Source organism: Hyperolius riggenbachi, chromosome 9 (genome assembly GCF_040937935.1).
Source record: "Hyperolius riggenbachi isolate aHypRig1 chromosome 9, aHypRig1.pri, whole genome shotgun sequence".
Lineage (NCBI taxonomy): Eukaryota > Metazoa > Chordata > Amphibia > Anura > Hyperoliidae > Hyperolius > Hyperolius riggenbachi.
Genome location: NC_090654.1, coordinates 144,695,366 through 144,717,607, shown reverse-complemented (window position 1 = coordinate 144,717,607; position 22,242 = coordinate 144,695,366). Strand labels below are relative to the sequence as shown.

The window sequence follows — 22,242 nt, the reverse complement described above, 5'->3', positions numbered from 1 at the left end:
AGAGTGCAGTGGTCCAGTACATGACGGCGCAGTACCGAGGCGCATCCGGACAGCTGCCAAGCTTCTGTGGATCCGATTGGGCCAACATGTTGGACCTCTGCCAAGTCCTCCAAAATTTTGAGCAATCCACGTTGCTTGTGAGCAGTGACAACTCTTCAGTCAGCATTACCATACCACTGCTGTGTTTACTGAAAAGGTCAATGTTGAAAATCAAGGAAACAGCTGTCATGATGCAACTGGGGGAATCTGAAGGAGAAAACGATCAGCGTGATGGTACCAACATCAGGCCATCCGCCTCAGGAAACGCTGGCCCCAGCAGCTATGACGAAGAAGAGGAGGAGGAACAGCTGGAGTTGGAGCAGTAATTTCCTGCCACCACTGACGAGGGCCAGAGCGGTGCACGTTGGACTTCCACAATTCAGCGCGAATGGTCAGCAGAAGCAGACCAGGAAGAAGGTGACGACTATGATGCATCACAACAACTATCACAACGCTCACAAGAGGATGATGAGGATTCTGGCAGGACTCTGGCACACATGGCTCAATTCATGCTAGACTGCATTGAACGCGACCCACGCATTGTGCGCATTCTGGACAACACCAATTACTGGGTTTATACCCTTCTGGATCCACGGTACAAACACAATGTTCCAAAACTGCTTGAAGAAAGAGTCAGACAGGTCAAAATGGAAGAATACCAGCAGGCCCTTGTGGAGACTTTAGAGAGGAGATTGACATCCTCCCCCTCCTCTAGCCAGTTGTACGCCGACAGACTGACTTCCGCAAACCCAGGACGACCAGGAGGGCAGCAAACAACACAAGCCGCAGCTAGTGCCCAAAAGGGAATGGTATCGGCAGTGTCCTTGGAGTGGGAAAATTTTATGACACCCATGCAGCAGCAGCCCACAGAACAGCAAGCGTGCAGATCCACCTCCAACACCGATCGCCTGGAGAAGATGGTCAAGGACTACATGTCAGATGGCGTAGCTGTGTTGAACAATCCATCTGCACCCTTCAACTATTGGGTATCGAAGCTAGACACCTGGCACGAACTGGCAATGTACGCAATAGAGGTGCTGGCTTGCCCGGCAGCCAGCGTTATGTCGGAACGCTGTTTCAGTGCTGCCGGAGGCATCGTCACAGATCGGCGTATCCGCCTCTCCACAGAAAATGCAGACCGTCTGACTCAAATTAAAATGAATCAATCCTGGATTGGAAACGACTACGCAACACTCCTGGACCCCAACCAAGTAACATGAACAATGACCATCTGTGATGGGTTAGCGTTTCCGGTCCCTGTTTATTGAACCTCTCATCTGTATTACATTTATGACTGCATGGCGGCAAAAAGCATTGCTATATCCGCACGCTATTTGTCCTCATGCAAGGCCTGGGATGCTGTGTCTCAAAAAGCGTGGCCTTCTCCTCCTGCGCCTCCTCCTGTTCCATCACGTGTGCTGCTGCTGCTGGGTTAGCGTTTCCGGTCCCTGTTTATTGAACCTCTCATCTTTATTACATTTATGACTGCATGGCGGCAAAAAGCATTGCTATATCTGCACGTTATTTGTCCTCATGTAAGGCCTGGGATGCTGTGTCTCAAAAAGCGTGGCCTTCTCCTCCTGCGCCTCCTCCTGTTCCATCACGTGTGCTGCCGCTGCTGCTGCTGCTGGGTTAGCGTTTCCGGTCCCTGTTTATTGAACCTCTCATCTTTATTACATTTATGACTGCATGGCGGCAAAAAGCATTGCTATATCCGCACGCTATTTGTCCTCATGCAAGGCCTGGGATGCTGTGTCTCAAAAAGCGTGGCCTTCTCCTCCTGCGCCTCCTCCTGTTCCATCACGTGTTCTGCTGCTTGTGCTGGGTTAGCGTTACCGGTCCCTTTTCCTGGAACCTCTTCTCTGTATTACATTTATGACTGCATGGCGACAAAAAGCATGTTACCTGTGCAAAGAAACATGACATTTTCCACATTTAAAAGACAGTTTTTCCTTTGAAACTTTACAATCAATTTTCTCAAAAACTATAAGCTCTTTTTCAAATATTTTTTTCCCTCTTGTACCCACTCCCAAGGTGCACATACCCTGCAAATTTGGGGTATGTAGCATGTAAGGAAGCTTTACAAAGCACGAAAGTTCGGGTCCCCATTGACTTCCATTATGTTCGGAGTTCGGCGCGAACACCAGAACATCGCGGCGATGTTCGGCGAACGTTCGCGAACCCGAACATCTAGGTGTTCGCCCAACACTAGTCTTAGTGTATTAAGTGATAAAGATGCTAATTCTGCATTCAAAACGTTTTCTGCTGTTATGATTTGGAGTTATCATTTACCTTAGGAGCACTGGCACTTTAGTAGTCGGTGCCAAAGAATTGCATGCTGGGGGTTCTTTTTATCTATAATATATTCCTCCTCTTCCCTTTATTTCCCTGCCTGCTGCTTATCTGAAACCTAATCCCCTAATCCCTTGTGTTTACAAGCAAGGCTGAGGTGACTCAGCGATTGGAGGAGACAAGAAAAAAAAGTAAAGGGCAGAAATGACATCAGGATTTAGCCTTAAAGGGGAACTGAAGAGAGAGGTATATGGAGGCTGCCATGTTTATTTCCTTTTCAGCCCTGCTGATCCTCTGCCTCTAATACTATTAGCCATAGCCCCTGAACAAGCATGCAGCAGATCAGGTGTTTCAGACTTTAAAGTCAGATCCGACAAGACTAGCTGCATGCTTGTTTCTGGGGTTATTCAGAGACTACTGCAGAGAAATAGACTAGCAGGGCTGCCAGGCAACTGGTATTGATTAAAAGGAAATAAATATGGCAGCCTCCGTATACCTCTTACTTCAGTTCCCCTTTAACTGTGGGCAAAAGACATGGCCCCCACCAGGAACAGAATTCTCATCATTTACTATAGAACATTCACCGAAATCAAAATGTGGACAGTACAATACATGTGTTATGTAAGTAGATCAAGTATTTATCTACTTATGTGTTTTTTTCCCTGGAATAGTATGGCTGATCCTACTGCTTTAAGTCCTGTTAAGGTCACTTGCAATGCAGCCCGAAAGGGCCCCACACCCTCTGGGAATTCATGCACTCAGGTACACTTTAAGATGTGGGAAAATCCCTTCAACAGAGACAACTAATAAAAGTGTTTTTAGAGTGCAAAACAAAAAGAACCCCTACTGAAATTTAATTATCAGTTTTTGGGATGTGGTAGGAAACCGGAGTGCCTGGAGGAAACCCACACCGAAATGGGGAGAACATAAAAACTCTGTGCAGATAGTGCTCTGGGATTCGAACCAGGGACCCAGAGCTGCAAAGCAAGAGTGCCAACCTCTATGCCACCATGCTGACAATATGAAAAGTTTCCATCCACACAAGCTGACCTTTAACCTCCTTAGCAGTAATCTAGAATCAGGCTGGGGACCGAAATCTGCAGCTCGGAGTGGTAATACCGAGCCTGAGTGTGTTCGGGCCCGTTCCCACCTGTTGCCGCACGTGTCAGTGAGACGCGCAGCGGCACTTCCGGGTGTGCGGGATTGCAGGCGAATCCCAGAAGCCGTGCCATGCATGGCTATGGGATTCGCAGCCTCCTGCGCAAAATCTGTGGCCAGTGTCAGCCGAATCGCTGGGGTAAGCGATATGGCTGGCAGTGCCATCGTTTCCTATGGCAGTTTCCCCGCGTGATTTGCCTACGGGGAAACTCTGTGGATTCAGAGCGGTTTCCGCTCCAGTGGAAATGGGCCCTTATACGCAGGAGCTGTGATAAACATAACAGAGAGTCATGCGTAATCGCCAACGACTTTCGTAATGGTCCAGCCCGATTACTGTCAGTCCTGTGTATATGTACCACAGATGTCTATCCCTTCCCTCTCTTCTGCAGAGTACATTCCCTTCACCCACCTTCCTTCCCCCCCAGGTCCTGCATGCAGAGAGGAATGTCATACGTGGCTTGACCTCCTGAGGAGAACCATTTGGTGCTTACAGCTCCTCTCCAAAAAACAGATAGAACTAGCAGAGATAAGAGATTCCCTCCAAAACTGTGAACAGACAATAAACCAATTTCATTTATTCATAATTCAAGATGTGATTATCCCAGACAAAAGACAAATATATTTTCTGGTTCCTAAAAATCAGCCTGATAGCTCATCCAAGTTATAGGATTACAGCTGCTAAGAGAGCTATGTGTCACTAGCAGACTACAAATGCTAATCTAACGGTATTTGGTGGCATCGGATCACACATCGGCCGCAGGTTACGAATCTGACCTCGGATTCGCTGTGCGCCAATCCAGACAGAAATGGCACAGGTTGTTGGCAAATTGTGTCATTTAAGGCTTGTACAGAAATCCTGCCCCTTGTGCTGCCTGGGGGATAAACCCACCTACTTTCCAGGTTAAGCCAGCCCAGAACTCAGATCCTATAAAAGTTGGGGAAGGAACAACCCCGCCCAGTTCTCCAAATTTCATCGACCAGGACTGTACATGCATGTGTTCCAGGAGGACCGAACGCATGCTTTGTTTCAAGGACTTTCTTGCTATCAATTCTTCCAATATCTCACAAGGACTGCTCGGCTAAGTAAACCTTTCACAATTACAGTGGGTTGCAAAAGTATTCGGCCCCCTTGAAGTTTTCCACATTTTGCTATATTACTGCCACAAACATGAATCAATTTTATTGGAATTCCACATGAAAGACCAATACAAAGTGGTGTACACGTGAGAAGTGGAACGAAAATCATACATGATTCCAAACATTTTTTACAAATAAATAACTGCAAAGTGGGGTGTGCATAATTATTCGGCCCCCTTTGATCTGAGTGCAGTCAGTTGCCTATAGACATTGCCTGAGAAGTGCTAATGACTAAATAGAGTGCACCTGTGTGTAATCTAATGTCAGTACAAATACAGCGGCTCTGTGAGGGCCTCAGAGGTTTTCTAAGGCCCAGTGCAAACCGGGCGGATCCGCCGGCCGAATCTGCCTGAAAATCCGCGTGGCTAATGTGTCTCTATGGGCTGGTGCACACAGGCGGTTTGAGGTTTTTAGCAAGCCGCAAACGTGCCTCTTGCTGCATGTTTGCGGTTTGCTAAAAACCTCAAACCGCCGGTGTGCACCAGCCCATAGAGATACATTAGCCATGCGGATGCTGATGCGGCCGGTGAACACCCGGCGGATCGCATCAAGATCCGCCCGGTGTGCACTGGGACTAAACTCACTCATCCGCACTCAAAACCGCTAGCGTTTTGTGGATCTGCTAGCGGTTTTGGTGTGCACTAGGCCTCAGAGAATATTGGGAGCAACAACACTGTGAAGTCCAAAGAACACACAAGACAGGTCCAAGACAGGTCAGGGATCAAGTTATTGAGAAATTTAAAGCAGGCTTAGGCAACAAAAAGATTTCCAAAGCCTTGAACATCCCACAGAGCACTGTTCAAGCGAGCATTCAGAAATGGAAGGAGTATGGCACGACTGTAAACCTACCAAGACAAGGCCATCCACCTAACCTCACAGGCCGAGCAAGGAGAGCGCTGATCAGAAATGCAGTCAGGAGGCCCATGTTGACTCTGGACGAGCTGCAGAGATCTACAGCTCAGGTGGGAGACTCTGTCCATAGGACAACTATTAGTCATGCACTGTACAAAGTTGGCCTTTATGGAAGAGTGGCAAGAAGAAAGGCATTGTTAACAGAAAGCATAAGTCGTCCCGTTTGCAGTTTGCCACAAGCCATGTGGGGGACACAGCAAACATGTGGAAGAAGGTGCTCTGGTCAGATGAGACCAAAATGGAACTTTTTGGCCAAAATGCAAAACGCTATGTGTGGCAGAAAACTAACACTGCACATCACTCTGAACACACCATACCCACTATCAAATATGGTGGTGGCAGCATCATGCTCGGGGGGTGCACCTCTTCAGTAGGGACAGGGAAGCTGGTCAGAGTTGATGGGAAGATGGATGGAGCCAAATACAGGGCAAACTTGGAAGAAAACCTCTTGGAGACTGCAAAAGACTTAAGACTGGGGCGGAGGTTCACCTTCCAGCAGGACAATGACCTTAAACATAAAGCCAGGGCAACAATGGAATGGTTCAAAACAAAACATATACATGTGTTAGAATGGCCCAAAGTCCAGATCTAAATCCAATCAATCTGTGGCAAGATCTGAAAACTGCTGTTCACAAACGCTGTCCATCTAAATCTGACTGAGCTGGAGCTGTTTTGCAAAGAAGAATGGGCAAGGATGTTAGTCTCTAGATGTGCAAAGCTGGTAGAGACATACCCTAAAAGACTGGCAGCTGTAATTGCAGCAAAAGGTGGTTCTACAAAGTATTGACTCAGGGGGCCGAATAATTATGCACACGCCACTTTGCAGTTATTTATTTGTAAAAAATGTTTGGAATGGTGTATGATTTTCAATCCACTTCTCACATGTACACCACTTTGTATTGGTCTTTCACGTGGAATTCCAATAAAATTGATGCGTGTTTGTGGCAGTAATGTGACAAAATGTGGAAAACTTCAAGGGGGCCAAATACTTTTGCAACCCACTGTATTCCCTTTTAATTGTAAGCTTTGTGTGTGTATATGTTAATTAGTGTATGTAAATGTGTGTAATGCATTTTTGTTATTAAACGTTTAAAAATCATTTAGCGGTTATGACCCGTTTGTGCACATACACAACCGTACTTACTCCTCCGAAAACGTTACCTTGTGTTCTACAGTATCTTGTAATTATAACCCGTATGCTTGAATCGGGCACAGATAAACAGGTCTGGTGCCGATCCCTGCATACAGCTAAGGGTTAACTGACAGTGTTCACAGTGTGCTAAAATATTTACAGTCCTGTGCTGTCTCACAGGTGGTGGCAAGCTTTTGAATTGTACGTGTGTGGTAAATCCTTTGGCGTCCGAACGCTCCCTCCGCTAGTTGGTTCATCAACCTGCGAAGTCGGGTACGCTTCGTGATGAGCAAAATGACATTGTGAGAGGATTTCTGACTCCGATCGATTGACCGATTGCGGACCGGCCCTTGCGGTCTGTGACAGGAGCTGCTGCAGATCTCTCTCTGGTATTTTTTTTTCTTTCTTGTTTTTAGGGTTTAAAAGCTTGTCAAAAAAATTGCACGGCTTTTAGAACCTAAATCTGGAAATAATCATAAAGCCAGGGGGGTTAAAGGTTCTTGACCGCACTTTGTGACAAAGACAAAAATTCTCTCTGCTGCTTTCAGTTTCTGTCAACTCAATTTATTGTGCCAGAAGGTTTTCTGCTGTCCCTTGGTAAAGTTTTGCAATCCTTTGTGTCCCTGAGTGCTTCTGAAGACGTGCGGGTCCATACTGTGCACGCACTCGAGGACACAAGTGCTCTCAGGAGCCTCTGAGGGTCCCTGAAAGCGTATTTGTCCACTTGGTTAAATGCATGCGACAGGGGTGACAGCACTGGAAGGAGGGAACCGAGAGGTGAGCTATGGAAGTAGAAAGTAGGACGCACGGCACACCCTGAAGCTGCTGCTGGGGTACGGAGGAGAACAATGTGCTTGTGGGTTCCATCAGGCACCCTTGTAGCAAAAGATCTAGTATGTAAAATCCTTAGGCAACGTCAGGAAGCTTTACGTATATGCTCTAGAATCACAGGCGAGGGGGTGTTTGAAGGGAACTTGAAGTACAGAGTCTGCCATCTTTATTCCCTTATAAACAATACCTGTTGTCAAGCTAAGCTTTTGGCTACGTTTGCAGTGGTGCATTGCAGTCCAGCCGCTTTGTAACATGGCTAGTCTCACTGCAATGCACCACCTATGTGATATTCAGTGCGGCAGGTGGCATTTTAATGTACCGCATGCAGTGTCTTACTGCAAAACACAACCATTAACAGTGAAGCATACTTTTCATTGAGTGTATGCTTCACTCTATACACCAGACTGTACAACGCACATACTACACAACGAGCAGCACTGCTTTCCCATTATGTTCCTGCTGGTATAGGGAATGCAATATCCACTGTGAACCTAGCCTTAGGTTTATTTTCCTAGTCACATACCTGCAACAAGCAGGTATGTGACTAGGAAAATAATAGGAAGATGCTTGCTCCTGGCAATTGGGTAGCTGAACAGCACAGTATGACTGAAAAGCCCTCGATTGAATAAGCAAACAAGCAGGCGTTATGCAGACACTGGACCTACTGAGACTGAATGCCTCACTGTCGAGTCATCCTGAATCACATTCAGCATCTAAGATTTAACCATGAGCAACTTGTACAGGCATGTATCCCAAGTTCATTATGGTTTAGCAATCTAAAAATGTAGAGGTAGGCATGTGACATCACCCATCTTAAAGGTGACCATACATCAAGAAGACTGAATTTCTGATTTTGCATTACCGGTTTTCCTTGGATTCAATAAAATTACCAAATGTCCACCCAATCAATTGTTTTCAGGCCAAAAATCGATCAAAAGGATTGATAAGGCATGCAGTAAAATCCTGGCCGCAAATGCCAGATCGTGTGCTGGGTGGTAATGGAGTTGTATATGGTTATGACCCACATACACGATGGACCCCTGGCTGGTGTCACCCAAGTGTAAAAGTGTTGTTGTCCCCCTGTCCATTTGCACTGTAAAAGTTTAACCTGTCCGCTGCAAGTCCTGGCCTCCTCTGCAACCACCGCCGTGTCTGTCATCATCGTGGACCATGTGTGCAGCCTCTTACTACCAAGTGGTACAGGGCTCACCGTAACATCAGACATGGCAGAGTAGGCCAGGAATCACGCTGGTGGAGAGTTGAGGTTTTACTGACCATGGGAACCTGATGGGACAGTTTGAGTCTTGGCTGGCAGCCAGGCAGATTGGAAATTGGTCTGCTGTGTATGGGCAGACAAAAGATCCCTCTCTGATCAGATTCAATCAGAGAGATCTGTCTCTTGGGGCCTGATTCACTAACCGGTGCTAACCTAGTTAGCACGCCTAAAGGCTTTGGGCGTGCAAACTACAAACTAGGGTGCTAAGTAGTTAGCACGCACCAAGCTGAATCAGATTGTGTGCAAAAGCCGGTGCGTGCGAAACGTTGCATCGGGTGCGACGAAAAGTATTTTTAGGCGTGATAAGGGGCTTTTCACAAGCACGCTAACAGTACGCACCGCTTTGTGAATCAAGCTCTTGGTCTTGGGCAGTATAATTGATAGGCTGCAGGCCCCTGCTGTGCCCCCTTCCGATCAACAATTTTTATTTTATTTTTTATTTTGCAGTACAGACCATGTAATTACCATGATGAGAACTAAATCTTTGCATTGGTTAAGTGGATTCAGAAACTAATGATTAATCACTTCACAACTAATCACATTTCATTGCTTATACCAAGCCCTAGAAAGTGCCTGGCTAGTACATGGCAACAGCTGACAGATAGAAAATTCACCAAAACATATATATCTTGCAAACATGCTCAAGTGCGCTTCTCTTATTTTTTTCCACGAGGCAGGGCCTGTTGTGAGGCATATTTTCTATCTAGGCAGATAATGGCAGTAAGACTGCAATAGAAAGCAACAGGCAGACTGGTTACTAAATGTGGAGGTTTGAGGTGGAGAGGTCCCACACAAACCATGTCAGGGCCAAGTGTGTGTGTGTGTGTGTGTGTGTGTGTGTGTGTGTGTGTGTGTGTGTGTGTGTGTGTGTGTGTGTGCTGTCCCATCGCCGCCACGCTGCCCCACGCTGTCATCAGTACACAGCGCCGCCGTGCAATTTGGCCTGCACCGCGCTGTCATCACTGCACGCCGATGCGTTCCAGGATGACGCGCGTTGGCTTGTGATCTCACGCATGCGCAGATAACCTCGCATAACCAGGTCACGCCTCCTGAATCTCGCCTGACCTGGTTACGCGAGGTTATCTGCGCATGCGTGAGATCACAAGCCACCGCGCGTCATCCTGGAACGCAGCGGCGTGCAGTGATGACAGCACGGTGCAGGCCAAATTGCGCGGCGGCGCTGTGTACTGATGACAGCGTGGGGCAGGCAAAAATGCGTGGCATCCGAGGTTGCTGTGGTTGTGGCTGTGGTGGCAGAGCAGAGGGCCTACAGTTGGTTGGGGCATACAAATAAACAGCAGAAGCTGTCAGTTCCTGGCCTACAGTGGGGGCATACAAATACACAGCAGAAGCTGTCAGTTCCTGGCCTACAGTTAGGGCATAAAAAATACACAGCAGAAGCTGTCAGTTCCTGGCCTACAGTGCGGGCATAATACGCAGCAGAAACTTCCAGTTCCTGGCCTACAGTGCGGGCATAACAAATACACAGCAGAAGCTGTCAGTTCCTGGCCTACAGTTGGGGCATAAAAAATACACAGCAGAAACTGCCAGTTCCTGGCCTACAGTGCGGGCATAACAAATACACAGCAGAAACTGCCAGTTCCTGGCATACAGTGCAGGCATAAAAATCGCAGCAGAATCTGCCATCTGTACCCAGCCAGGCAGATTTCCAATAAACTACATCTTTTACTGCCAATATTGATCCCAAAATGTCCAGGAAAAGAAAAGTTGACGGTGAAGGCAGACAATTTAATGACAAATGGGAAAATGAATACATGTTTGTGCTTAGAGAGGGCAAACCAGTGTGTATATTGTGTTATGAGTCAGTGTCGGTCATGAAAGAGTACAATATACGTCGTCATTTTGACACCAAACATGGTGTTAAGTATGGAAAATATACCTTGGAAGAAAAGCATAACATTGTTAAAGAACTAAAAGGCAAACTACAATCACAGCAGCAAATGTTTACAAAGGCTGCAGCGAAAAATGATGCTGCAGTGAAAGCAAGCTTTATAGTGGCTGAAGAAATTGCCCGTACTTCAAGGTGTTTTTCAGAGGGATCCTTTTTGAAGCAATGCATGCTAAAAGTGTGTGAGCAAGTATGCCCAGACCAGATACAGAGTTTTCAAAATGTCAGTTTGTCAAGAAACACCATTGCAGACAGAGTTCAGGAACTCTCAGGAAATCTATCATCACAGCTGGCCGAACAGGCATGCAGTTATCTCGCTTTTTCACTTGCTATCGATGAAAGCACAGACAACACTGATACAGCGCAGCTGTCCATCTTTATACGTGCCACGAAGACCGACCTCTCTGTCACTGAGGAACTTTTGGATGTAGTTTCCATGCATGGGACAACAACTGGTAGAGATATATTTGAGGCTGTGGAGAAATCCATAAATAATTTTAAATTACCCTGGGAAAAGTTGGTGGGGCTAACTACTGATGGCGCACCTGCAATGTGTGGAGAAAAGAAAGGCTTGGTTGGACTAATGAAGGAAAGAATGCAAAAAAGTCACTGCCACACACCCTTGATTACTTATCATTGCATTATCCACCAAGAGGCTATGTGTGGAAAAGTTCTGGAAATGAATGACATAATGACCACAGTCATTAAAACTGTTAACTTTATACGAGCACGTGGCCCGAATCATCGCCAGTTCCAGCAGTTTTTACAGGAGGTGGGTGCAGAACATGGAGACGTGCCATACCACACAGAAGTAAGATGGCTGAGCAAGAGCGCAGTCCTCAAAAGATTTTTTGAGCTCAGAGAACAAATTGCTCTTTTCATGGAAAGTAAAGGAAAGCCCTTGCCTGAACTGTCGGATCCCGCCTGGCTATGTGATTTTGCTATGATGTGTGACATATGCGAGCATCTCGCCCAACTGAATCTGAAGCTGCAGGGACGCAAACAAGTCATCACGAAGATGTCTGACATGATCACAGCATTCCAGCGTAAACTTCAACTATGGAAGTCCCAACTGGAACAGGACAATCTTGCCCACTTTCCCGTTTGTTTGAGTATCTCAACCACTGTTTCTGGTGCTTTTCCTTGCAGTCGGCTGGCTACCAAAGTTAGCCGTTTACTAAGTGAATTTGAGCGGCGCTTCTCTGACTTTAGAACACAGCACTCAGGCTTTGACATCTTTGCCAATCCTTTTACAGTTGATGTCAACAACGTGCCCCATCACCTTCAGATGGAGATAATCGAGCTTCAGTCTGACAGTGGCCTGAAATCAAGGTTTCAGGATGTTGAAATTGAGGACTTCTACCCTCTACTGCCCCCTGACTCAATGCCAGAGCTCCGACTTCATGCTGCCCGTGTTCTATCCATGTTCGGGAGCACCTATCTTTGTGAACAGATGTTTTCAATAATGAATCTCAACAAAAACAAGTACAGATCACGCATCACCGATGACAACCTCCATGCTGTTTTGCGGGTTGCTACAGCCCAAGAAATAAAACCGAACATTGACTCATTGGTCCGGGGAAAACGGTGTCAGACGTCTAGCCAGAAAACAAAACAATGAGCACTTCAGGTACATTCCAATATTACTGTTTTGCTTGATACCAATATTACTGTTTTGCTTGATAGCATGTGAGTTGGTTTGACAGCCCTGTTAAGGAAAAAGATTGTTCCACTCATCTTAAATTCACATTTCTGGTTAACATTGTCAGTTTATGACTGTTTAGTAAACTATTCGGCCCGCGATTTAGGCTGGGTTTTAGATTTCGGCCCCTTCTCTGATTGAGTTCGACACCCCTGCTCTACGGCACCAAGCATTACGATTGGTCAAATGGTGCGGACGTAGTTAACTACAACCTAGCAGTTTGAGAGGGTTCTGTCCACTAAGTTACATTAGCGGAATTTCCATATGAGGTTTCCTAATGGGCCCCCTATACTAGCCTAGTGCCAAGGATTCAACTTCTCAACATTTAAACTTAGGGTGCAAAGGACCCTAATGATTTAGGGCTGGTACAGTACCATATAACCATGGTAGGGATGAGACTGTGAGCCCATCTGAGGGGCAGTTAGTGGCGGGGCAGTTAGTGGCATGGCTGTACAGCACTGCAGAAGATGTCAGCACTATAAAAGGCCTGACACAGTACAAGAGATCTGGGAATCTACATCCTCCTTATGAACCACTGTAAATATTGTGTATAATTCAACAGAAAAATAGAAGCCTAAGCTAATGTCTGTTACACTTCCCCTGACCATAGCCATCAGACTGTGCAACCTGCCACTATATAAGAATTACAGTAAAAAATAAATTCTACCTATAGAAACAAGATAAGATTTTAAACTCTAACTTCATATTCCAGCATCCCTACTGCTCTTTTATTCTGTCTATGGTATGAAGTTAGAGGATTTCAAAGTCAAAACTTGTTCCAGCAACCCAACCATACTGTACTTAATCACTGTAGTGCACTTGAATCAGAAAAAAATCATTTTTAGACGTTTTTATTGCAAACTCACACACAGGAAAGTTGTCTAAATTAATAAAAAAAAAGTTTCGATAACTAGACTAGAATACTATTTGTTTTAAGTAATCTAGTCATTCCAGAATGCTGGAAAAACACAAAAAAAAAAACTGGTGATGAGAAGTTTAGTTTTTGCTTGCTGTGCACAGAAGGCAACTCCCCTGGGCTGAAAAGGAACTTTGCACAGGACTAATGACATCTACTAATGATTGTTGATACTGGTCAGTAATTAATCTATAGCCTCCGAATCTCATTAACCCCTTGCAAAGTTCCAAATCTGCCCGCAGAAATGGTGTTCACTCTGGAGCAAATAATACACCTTAACATTTTCAGTTCATCGTTTTACAAAGTGAAAATCAGCAATTTGATAAAGAGAGGTTTGAATACAATGGAATGAGCTTCTGTAAAAGGCATGATAAACACACTGCTACAACACCGGTTTCAGATTAAAATGACAAATGAGAGCAAGTTCCTACCTTGGTGTTTCCTGATCCAAGAGTCTCTCGCGGTGGCAGTTTACTTTCAGTAGCTCCCCTTGAAAGCTGGTTAAAGTTGCTAATGCTATTGAGTTCAGATCCTCAGCCACCGAGGTGTGGTTCCTGTGACTATAAGGAAATAGCCTGTTGTGTGTTTGCTTAGAAAATGTGAAGAAGGTGGCACAGTGCTCCCTGTGGAAGATGGGGGCATTGCAAGATCACGAAATGGATGTGTTTTATAACTTTCTTTTTTTTTTGCTAGGAAACTTAAAGTGTACCAGAAACCATGCATACTTACCGTTTTATACATACTTCCTCTTGCGCAGACTGGTCGTGACTGGAGGAAGTTACAGGACCTGGTACCGTAGCTGCAGGCAGTGGAGGACGGCGGCATGGGAGCGATCCGTGCTCATGGGGCTGGAGGAAGCCCCAGCTATGTATAAAACAGTAAGTATGCGTCGTCTCTGGTTTCCTTTAATTCTCAAAGGATGAGAGAGACTGCAGGATTGCGGGTTAACAAAGCTCCCTCAGGGGCCGTTCACACTGGGGTGCTTTTCAGGCATTTTCGAGCTCTAAGCATTGCGCACACTTATCCCTATGGCTTCATTTACACTGCAGCGCTTGCGATTTGTGGAAATCCTAAATGCGCTGCATGCAGCCTTTTTTGAGCAATTCTGAGGATGAGAATCACAAAGTGCAATTTCTGTACAACTGCTTCAAAATCATAATCGTGTTTTGCAAGTGCAAATGGACTCTTAGGGCTCATTCACACTATGTGAGTTGCTGTCAGTTATGACACACCACACATAGGGCTTCATTCACAATTTTCCATTCACGAAAATTTAATGAGAGGTAATTGCCGTTTATTTCCCCACATTCGCAATTTTTTTCCAAGTATAAGTAAAGGTCGGTAAAAAACTGCAGTAACAAGGCGGTAATAGTTTAAAAGTCACTAAATGGTCGTTAAAAGTGCAGAATAAGTGCGGAAAATATTGTTTTCTGTGGAAAAATTCTAAAGCTCAGCAAACACAGCTCAAAAAGCTCTAGACTACATTTAAGGCCTGGAACCAACTGGAAAACACTATCGCAATCGCTAGCGATTTGTGATAGCATTTTGCAAGCGATTTTGGGAGTGATTTCCCTGCTCCTATACAATTCATTAGAATTGAAACGCTCCCAAAATGCTGCATGTCCTGCGACTGCAATTTCCTTAATCTAAATCTCTCTAGTGGAATCTGTTCCATCCATTTACATTGGCATTTAGGGAAATCGCTTGCAATTGAAAGCGCTCCCTAAATGCTCAAAAAACGCTCTAGTGGGTTCCAGGCCCAACTGGATGCAGGGCCATTCCACCCATGACACCAGGTGATGCCGTTTCCGCAGGTGGCATCACGCATCAGGTGGCATCCAGCCCACCCTCCTTGCTCCCGGCCGCTGCTGGTTTCAGGTGGACACCTCCTGCAGCAGGGCAGGCCCACCAGGTCCACCTCACCTGCCTGCTTGTAGTAGACCTCAGATCCGCATAGCCCGCAGCGACTCACATAGCAGCGTGTATACTGGAGGTAACAGTGTCCTCACAAGTTTGCCTCAGGTGGAAAAAAGTCTAGAACCGGCCCTGACTGGATGTAAAGTGAAAAGTAGCACCAGGTACAGTGGGATGTGAATGTTTGGGCAACCTTGTTAATCGTCATGATTTGAAAAAACAATAAAGGTTGAATATTATAAGGTGTAGCCTTATGTGCAGGTACCAGCACTGGTAACTTGAAACTATGAAACAAACAGAGAACAAAAACAGTATATGCTGCTCAGAAACTGCACTTTATTAAAGAATATTTTAAAAAGGCACACACATATGTATTCAGAAATGTCAGGGAATAGCCTGACATACAAATTAATGTATTGGTAAGTACAATACTATGTGCTGCAACTGTCGAGGACAGTAGGAAAAAGTCCCTTAATGAATAGCAATTGGGATAACAGAGGCGCCAAACAGGATAAAATACTTTAAAATTTCTAAAATGGGGGGCAATGGAGGACTTACCGCCCCAATAAGGACACAATGGTACCATCAAAACAAAAACAATTTTATTCTTACTCCGATAATTTTGCAACGCGTTTCACGGGTCCAAGCCCGCTTCCTCAGGCAATATAAAACAAGGAGTACTAGATGTGTCAGCAAACGTACTGGACGCCTCTGTGAGGCGTCCAGTACGTTTGCTGACACATCTAGTGCTCCTTGTTTTATATTGCCTGAGGAAGCGGGCTTGGACCCGTGAAACGCGTTGCAAAATTATTGGAGTAAGAATAAAATTGTTTTTGTTTTGATGGTACCATTGTGTCCTTATTGGGGAGGTAAGTCATCCATTGCCCCCCATTTTAGAAATTTTAAAGTATTTTATCCTGTTTGGCGCCTCTGTTATCCCAATTGATTTTATGTCCACTTGTTGAATGGGTGTGACCACCCTTTTTCTGCTTACGGAGAGCGACATCTTAGCCTGAGTGGGGACAGGCCTAATTTCCCCTCAAGCGCTATCAGTGGTTGCCTGTATTCGGCAACCCATGTTTGTGAGTATAATTTCACTTAATTTACGATACGCAATTGTTAATCAACAATAATACACTATTGGGGCTCTCGATTTTCTTTTTTCTTTTTTCTTTTTCATTCATACTTAATGAATAGCAATTTACCTAAAATGTAGATCAGGTCACATCTGACTATCAATGACTAAATATCACCCAATTGATCAAAAAGAAACACAACACTGGTACTGAGGTGTTTGGAACCCAATATATATTAGAAGAGAAAGTATATGACCATACGGTTAAATATAAATGCCTAATGGGCCCCAAGGCAGATTATTATTAAACCTTGGTGACGCCAATGTTGTATTCTTGTGAGGAGTCCCAAATAGTAAACACAATAAGGTCATAACTACTCACAGAGGGCAAAAATCTGCGTAACCAATATGGTAAATGTGGGGAGCTACTAGTATCACAAGAATAGAAATCAAAATAAAACCATGGTCCATCTAATCATGATGGAAATATTGGGGACACCATAGCCAATCACTGTGAGGAAACCAAGAGGTTAGATAGATATGGTTTTAACCACTCACAGAGTATAGAAAGGTGTGACCAATATGATCAAGAATTAACTATTCATAGAATATAGGGAAGCCGGGAGACTGATAACAATGTATGCAAGCCACTTAATGTACATGTAGCCAGAACCACATGAATTTGTCAAACAGGAGAGTCACCAATTAGAGCCATAAAAACTCATATATCTGCAGCTGCAAGGCAAAGTTCTGAAATCACATTTAGCATCAATCCAACAGACTTGAGTCCTGTCACAGTATAGTTAATGAGACAAGGATGCCTCCATTGTAACGCCAATAAGGCGTGATGTCATTTCATATGACTCAGGGTTCTCAATCCAGTGTAGTTGTGATGAAAAAATTTCAGATACTTAAGACTGTGAATAAAGTAGAGCTATCCGGAGCGGGACATATTCCATTCAAGAATCCCGTTATTAGAATATGCAAAGGAATCTGTGCTGGACATCCGTCATATTCCACATAGGTAACACATGCGTTTAGACTGCCAGCCGGATACACATTGATTTACAAGTGTTACTGTCGACTGTTAGTGGCTATATGGCATATTGTAGTGACTAAGCCAAAAAGTTTTTTGAAACGGATGATGAAGTCCCAGTCACATCAAACCACCTGGACTGTAACACAGTATAATGAATCCCGCGAGTGGGCAGCTGGGTACAAAGTCACTGTATTGCAGTCAGTGTCCCATGCATGCTGAAGATTGCACTTATCTGATCCGGTAGTATCGCTCTATACGGCAAGCTGCATAAGCTGAAGAACGGCTCGTAATGGCTCCAATGTGCCGCCCGATCGGGACTCCCACATGTGGTAATGGCAGTGGCCTGTATCAGTCAAACCACGGTTCCCAAAAGTATGTTGCGTAGCATGACGTCTACGCGTTTTGCCCCGCCCACCGGAGCTTCATCAGGACGTGCTAAGTCATCACGTAAGCTGTCCCAGTCTTCCTGAATTTATATCACCCAGTCTAATTGGCATTGTTCCAAAAAGGCTCCATCTAGTGGTGGAGATCGGGCAACAGCTAATAATGTATTATGGAGACATCTTGTGGTCAAAATCAAATACGGCAACCTCAAAAAAACACACACAGCCTCATATCATAGCCTCAGACACAATTGGCCAAGGCATTGCAAGTCATGTCCCAGAAATGACACTACATTAATTGAATAGATAATCTATCATATAATATCCTATTTTAAGAATACTTTAAGGTTTAGGTCAACATTTAACCCCAAGGGAACCAGGGTTTTTAAAGAGAATCTGTATTGTTAAAATCGCTCAAAAGTAAACATACCAGTGGGTTAGGGGACATCTCCTATTACCCTCTGTCACAATTTCGCCGCTCCTCGCTGCATTAAAAGTGGTTAAAAACAGTTTTAAAAAGTTTGTTTGTAAACAAACAAAATGGCCACCAAAACAGGAAGTAGGTTGATGTACAGTATGTCCACACATAGAAAATACATCCATACACAAGCAGGCTGTATACAGCCTTACTTCTGAATCTCAAGAGATCATTTGTGTGTTTCTTTCCCCCATGCACTGAAGTTTCAGGCTGCTCTTTTCTTCTTGCAAACAGCTTTGCCCTTGTTTGTAATTCCTCAGTATGTGATAGCCCAGCCAGCTCAGAGGACGATTTATCCAGCTGATTAGAGCAGCTTCTCTCTTCTCTCTTATCTAAATAACACACAGGCAGTGTACATAGAGGGGCCAGAAAGGGTGAGTTCATAGCAGAACCACAACACTGAAGAACTTGGCAGCCTTCCAGACACAGGCCGACAAGTCTGACAGGGGAAAGATACATTGATTTATTACAGAGACTGTCATAGTAGAAAGTGCTGCAGTAAGCCAGAACACATTAGAATAGCTTTTGGAACATGTAGGATGATAAAAAAACAGGATGCAATTTTTGTTACGGAGTCTCTTTAACTGGTATATCCAGAAACTTTCTTTTTTAATTAATTGGGCTCTCATATTGCAATATCTCATGCCTGGATCCAAATGATAAATGGCCTTAAATTTTAGTCCAAATGGATCCGAATTGTGGAATTCAGCAAAGTGTGAAGCTATTGGAGTTTTGTCTCTTTTTTCCTCCTTTGCTGAGTCCACTATAGTCCTTACATGTTCCTGTATTCTAGTGCGCAATTCCCTTTCTGTCTTACCCACATAGTGCTTATTGCAAGGGCAGGTCATCTGATAAACGACATATGTACTCAATCAACGGGACACCTGATATTATATGTCCTATCACCTGCAGAATTAGCAAAAGTGTCAGTTTTGTCCACATATTGGCACACTGAACATTTCTTACAGGGTGTCATCCCATTAAGTTTTTTGAAAAAAGGAATTTTTTTACTTTTATATTCAGATTGAGTAAGAATGTCTGCAAAATTTTTATTTCGTCTTGCAGTGAGTAAGGGTCGCGGGCCAATTATTCCAGCTATTTTCACATCATTTAATAAGATAGGCCAGAACCGCTGCAAAGTATCCCTAAATTTATTCCAATGAGGACCATATGTGGCAACAAGCCTGGGACAAAACTGTACATTAGCAGGTTTGACTGATACAGGCCGCCGCCATTACCACATGTGGGAGTCCCGATCGGGCGGCACATTGGAGCCATTACGAGCCGTTCTTCAGCTTATGCAGCTTGCCGTATAGAGCGATACTACCGGATCAGATAAGTGCAATCTTCAGCATGCATGGGACACTGACTGCAATACAGTGACTTTGTACCCAGCTGCCCACTCGCGGGATTCATTATACTGTGTTACAGTCCAGGGGGTTTGATGTGACTGGGACTTCATCAGCCGTTTCAAAAAACTGTTTGGCTTAGTCACTACAATATGCCATATAGCCACTAACAGTCGACAGTAACACTTGTAAATCAATGTGTATCCGGCTGGCAGTCTAAACTAGTGTTGGGTGAACAGTGTTCGCCACTGTTCGGGTTCTGCAGAACATCACCCTGTTCGGGTGATGTTCGGGTTCGGCCGAACACCTAATGGTGTTCGGCCAAACTGTTCGGCCATATGGCCGAACTAAGAGCGCATGGCCGAACGTTACCCGAACGTTCGGCTAGCGCTGTGATTGGCTGAACGGGTCACGTGTAGTGTTGGGCGAACATCTAGATGTTCGGGTTCGGGCCGAACATGTCCGAACTCCGAACATAATGGAAGTCAATGGGGACCCGAACTTTCGTGCTTTGTAAAGCCTCCTTATATGCTACATATCCCAAATTTACAGGGTATGTGCACCTTGGGAGTGGGTACAAGAGGAAAAAAAATTTAGCAAAAAGAGCTTATAGTTTTTGAGAAAATCGATTTTAAAGTTTCAAAGGGAAAACTGTCTTTTAAATGCGGGAAATGTCTGTTTTCTTTGCACAGGTAACATGCTTTTTGTCGGCATGCAGTCATAAATGTAATACATATAAGAGGTTCCAGGAAAAGGGACCGGTAACGCTAACCCAGCAGCAGCACACGTGATGGAACAGGAGGAGGGTGGCGCAGGAGGAGAAGGCCACGCTTTGAGACACAACAACCCAAGCCTTACATGAGGACAAGAAGCGTGCGGATAGCAATTTGCATTTTGTCGCCATGCAGTCATAAATGTAATACAGATGAGAGGTTCAATAAACAGGGACCGGAAACGCTAACCCATCACAGATGTTCATTGTTCATGTTACTTGGTTGGGGTCCGGGAGTGTTGCGTAGTCGTTTCCAATCCAGGATTGATTCATTTTAATTTGAGTCAGACGGTCTGCATTTTCTGTGGAGAGGCGGATACGCCGCCGATCTGTGACGATGCCTCCGGCAGCACTGAAACAGCGTTCCGACATAACGCTGGCTGCCGGGCAAGCCAGCACATCTATTGCGTACATTGCCAGTTTGTGCCAGGTGTCTAGCTTCGATACCCAATAGTTGAAGGGTGCAGATGGATTGTTCAACACAGCTACGCCATCTGACATGTAGTCCTTGACCATCTTCTCCAGGCGATCGGTGTTGGAGGTGGATCTGCACGCTTGCTGTTCTGTGTGCTGCTGCATGGGTGTCAGAAAATTTTCCCACTCCAAGGACACTGCCGATACCATTCCCTTTTGGGCACTAGCTGCGGCTTGTGTTGTTTGCTGCCCTCCTGGTCGTCCTGGGTTTGCGGAAGTCAGTCTGTCGGCGTACAACTGGCTAGAGGAGGGGGAGGATGTCAATCTCCTCTCTAAAGTCTCCACAAGGACCTGCTGGTATTCTTCCATTTTGACCTGTCTGACTCTTTCTTCAAGCAGTTTTGGAACATTGTGTTTGTACCGTGGATCCAGAAGGGTATAAACCCAGTAATTGGTGTTGTCCAGAATGCGCACAATGCGTGGGTCGCATTCAATGCAGTCCTAGGCCGAAGAGGTCATAGCCTAGGGTCACAAAACCTGTTTATTTGGGCAATTTCAATGGTGGCGAGTCTGACGTACATAAATCGCAGCAATGGCCGTTAGCAACATCTGAATCTCACGAAATGTCTCATGCAGGTAGAAGACATATTGTTAGACTTGGGCTCCAAAGATGGGTTCCCTACATCTCTGCAAACCAGAGTTACAGGGCTCCAAATTTGGTAAAATGCCCCATAGGCTTTCATTGGGCCTCCTATTTACAGTTCCAAAATCTCACATCTTTTCAAAGGGCAATTACTCAGCAGTGGCAAATTTTCTAGCATTGTAGGGAACCTTAGGGGGAACATGACTGGTGAGTTTCGGGCCCCTAGGCCAAAGAGGTCATAGACTAGGGTCACAAAAACCTGTTTATTTGGGCTATTTCAATGGTAGTGATGGTGACGTACATAAATCGCAGCAATGGCCGTTAGCAAAGTCTGAATCTCACGAAATGTCTCATGCAGGTAGAAGACATATTGTTAGACTTGGATTCCAAAGATGGGGTCCCTACATCTCTGCAAACCAGAGTTACAGGGGTCCAAAATTGGTAAAATCCCCCATAGGATTTCATTGCCTCCCTATTTCACTTTCCAAAATCTCACATCTTTTCAAAGGGCAATGGCTCAGCAGTACCAAATTTTCTAGCATTGTAGGGACCCTTAGGGGGAACATGACTGGTGAGTTTCGGGCCCCTAGGCCAAAGAGGTCATAGCCTAGGGTCACAAAAACCTGTTTATTTGGGCTATTTCAATGGTAGTGATGGTGGCGTACATAAATCGCAGCAATGGCCGTTAGCAAAGTCTGAATCTCACGAAATGTCTCATGCAGGTAGAAGACATATTGTTAGACTTGGATTCCAAAGATGGGGTCCCTACATCTCTGCAAACCAGAGTTACAGGGGTCCAAAATTGGTAAAATCCCCCATAGGATTTCATTGCCTCCCTATTTCACTTTCCAAAATCTCACATCTTTTCAAA

At 45.0% G+C, this 22,242-nt stretch overlaps 1 long non-coding RNA gene across 1 annotated transcript in view; it reads right to left on the bottom strand.

Moving 5' to 3' along the window:
- LOC137531761 (uncharacterized) overlaps positions 1-13,874 on the bottom strand; it is a 135,362-nt gene extending 121,488 nt beyond the window's left edge. Inside the window, exon 1 of the long non-coding RNA XR_011023735.1 lies at positions 13,736-13,874. This is a non-coding gene — a long non-coding RNA (uncharacterized lncRNA). The remainder of the gene's footprint in view (positions 1-13,735) is intronic.
- Positions 13,875-22,242: the final 8,368 nt, after the last annotated feature.